The 3,248-nt window shown below is 44.0% G+C and overlaps 1 non-coding gene across 1 annotated transcript; it reads left to right on the forward strand.

Moving 5' to 3' along the window:
* The first annotated feature begins 386 nt into the window (after nt 1-386).
* Nucleotides 387-574, forward strand: LOC130292135 (U2 spliceosomal RNA). The gene has a single exon (XR_008848087.1). It is a non-coding gene; the product is annotated as a U2 spliceosomal RNA (small nuclear RNA).
* The last annotated feature ends 2,674 nt before the right edge of the window (nt 575-3,248 follow it).

Consider the following 3,248-nt stretch of genomic DNA (forward strand, 5'->3'; position numbering starts at 1 on the left):
ACAGAAGACTTATGTGGCTTATACGATTTTGAATGCATTTTGCTTCTCTCCTTAAGTTGTAATGTTCGAGGAAGTTAGGGTTAGGGTTAGGGTTAGGGTTAGGGTTAGGGTTAGGGTTAGGGTTAGGGTTAGGGTTAGGGTTAGGGTTAGGGTTAGGGTTAGGGTTAGGGTTAGGGTTAGGGTTAGGGTTAGGGTTAGGGTTAGGGTTAGGGTTAGGGTTAGGGTTTTCCCACAAAAGACTTATGTGGCTTATATGATTTTGTATGCATTTTGCTTCTCTCCTTAAGTTGAAATGTAAGAGGAGATAAGGATTAGGGTTTTCCCACACAAGACTTGTGTGGATTATACGATTTTGAATACATAATTCTTCTCTCCTGAAGATGAAATATGCTTCTCGGCCTTTTGGCTAAGATCAAGTGTAGTATCTGTTCTTATCAGTTTTTCATGCCGGTGTACAGTAACGCCGGTATGGGGCTGGTGGGGATGGGTGCTGCATGGAGGATGCAGGTGTACCAGGGCTTTCCGGGGCTGGTTCTGAGGAATCAGCTCGACGGCTGCCCCGATGTGACCTGTTCCCTCCGGGTTTCGCCATGAGGCTGAGAGGGTCTAGAGCCGAGGTACTTTTGTGCCTCGGGGAGTGGTTACCCCGAGGTGCCGAAACTCACTGGGAGAATAGACTCACTGAGTTGAAGCACGGGCACCATAATCTCTTCACCTTGTGGCACTCACCTCTTGATTCCCGGCCTTCTGGGTAGGATCAGAGAAATTTTTATAGATCCGGCCGAATGTCCGGGCAGTATATCTGCACACATTCACTTATTTATTTCTTTTTTGTCTCACTGTGTCACTTTTTGCGTGTTGTGTGTTCACAGGATTTGTCAGGATGCGGTAGCCCTTCTGGGTGTCCCTCCTGGCGGTCTAGGGGAGGTGTGTGTGGCCATTAGGTTCCGCACCTCCCTGCAAACACCCCGGGTACTCCTGCTTTGGCAGGGTACCTACCGTAATCGGCTCTGCGGGCAGATACCTTGGCTAACGCCAAGGGGGATGCCGGGAGCATTTGTGGTCCCAAAGTAGCTTCGGCGAAAAGGGACATCGAACCTGGAACCTCGCAGGTACCTTTTGGTCCGGAGGCGAAGGGTAAGGTTTGTTGGGGGGCCTCTCTCCTATCGGAGAAGGGCTTGCGATAGACCGCATCCTTTGTGCACGTTTTTTTTAGTGTAACACGTTTGCACTTTTTCTTGCACTTTGGGTGAATCGAAAGCACGTTCCTCGGCTTTAGATAAAAAAAAAAAAGAAGATGAAATATGCCAGGAAGTTGGGGTTAGGGTTTTCAGACAGAAGACTTGTGTGGCTTGTACGATTTTGAATGCATTTTGAATGCATTTTGCTTCTCTCCCTAAGTTGAAATGTACGAGGAAGGGTGAGGGTGAGGGTTTTTCCCACAGAAGGCTTGTGTGGATTATACGATTTTGAATACATAATTCTTCTCTCCTGAAGTTGAAATATGCCAGGAAGTTAGGGTTAGGGTTTTCAGACAGAAGACTTGTGTGGCTTGTACGATTTTGGATGCATTTTGCTTCTCTCCCTAAGTTGAAATGTACGAGGAGGTCAGGGTCAGGGTCAGGGTTTTCCCACAGAAGACTTATGTGGCTTATACGATTTTGAATGCATTTTGCTTCTCTCCCTAAGTTGAAATGTACGAGGAGGGTTAGGGTTAGGGTTAGGGTTAGGGTTAGGGTTAGGGTTAGGGTTAGGGTTAGGGTTAGGGTTAGGGTTAGGGTTAGGGTTAGGGTTAGGGTTAGGGTTAGGGTTAGGGTTAGGGTTAGGGTTAGGGTTAGGGTTAGGGTTAGGGTTAGGGTTAGGGTTAGGGTTTTCCCACAAAAGACTTATGTGGCTTATATGATTTTGTATGCATTTTGCTTCTCTCCTTAAGTTGAAATGTAAGAGGAGATAAGGATTAGGGTTTTCCCACACAAGACTTTTGTGGATTATACAATTTTGAATACATAATTCTTCTCTCCTGAAGATGACATATGCCAAGAAGTTGGGGTTAGGGTTTTCAGACAGAAGACTTGTGTGGCTTGTACTATTTTGAATGCATTTTGCTTCTCTCCCTAAGTTGAAATGTACGAGGAGGGTTAGGGTTAGGGTTAGGGTTTTCCCAAAGAAGACTTATGTGGCTTTTAAGATTTTTTTTAATGCATTTTGCTTCTCTCCTTAAGTTGTAATGTTCGAGGAAGTTGGGGTTAGGGTTAGGGTTGAGGTAAGGGTAAGGGTTAGGGTTTTCCCAAAGAAGACTTATGTGGCTTTTAAGATTTTTTTAATGCATTTTGCTTCTCTCCTTAAGTTGTAATGTTCGAGGAAGTTAGGGTTAGGGTTAGGGTAAGGGTAAGGGTAAGGGTAAGGGTAAGGGTAAGGGTAAGGGTAAGGGTTAGGGTTAGGGTTAGGGTTAGGGTTAGGGTTAGGGTTAGGGTTAGGGTTAGGGTTAGGGTTAGGGTTAGGGTTAGGGTTAGGGTTAGGGTTAGGGTTTTCCCAAAGAAGACTTATGTGGCTTTTACGATTTTTGAATGCATTTTGTTTCTCTCCTTAAGTTGTAATGTTCGAGGAAGTTAGGGTTAGGGTTAGGGTTAGTGTTAGGATTTTCCCAAAGAAAACTTATGTTACTTTTACGATTTTTGAATGCATTTTGTTTCTCTCCTTAAGTTGTAATGTACGAGAAAGTTAGGGTTAGGGTTAGGGTTAGGGTTAGGGTTAGGGTTAGGGTTAGGGTTAGGGTTAGGGTTAGGGTTAGGGTTAGGGTTAGGGTTAGGGTTAGGGTTAGGGTTAGGGTTAGGGTTAGGGTTAGGGTTAGGGTTTTCCCAAAGAAGACGTATGTGGCTTTTGTGATTTTTGAATGCATTTTGTTTCTCTCCTTAAGTTGTAATATACGAGAAAGTTAGGGTTAGGGTTAGGGTATTCCCACAGAAGACTTATGTGGCTTATACGATTTTGAATGCATTTTGCTTCTCTCCTTAAATTGTAATGTTCGAGGAAGTTAGGATTAGGATTAGGATTAGGATTAGGATTAGGATTAGGATTAGGATTAGGATTAGGATTAGGATTAGGATTAGGATTAGGATTAGGATTAGGATTTTCCTAAAGAAGATTGATGTGGCTTTTACGATTTTTGAATGCATTTTGTTTCTCTCCTTAAGTTGTAATGTACGAGAAAGTTAGGGTTAGGGTTAGGGTTAGGGTTAGGGTTAGGG

This window comes from Hyla sarda, chromosome 9, assembly GCF_029499605.1.
Source record: "Hyla sarda isolate aHylSar1 chromosome 9, aHylSar1.hap1, whole genome shotgun sequence".
In the NCBI taxonomy this organism is placed as follows: Eukaryota; Metazoa; Chordata; class Amphibia; order Anura; family Hylidae; genus Hyla; species Hyla sarda.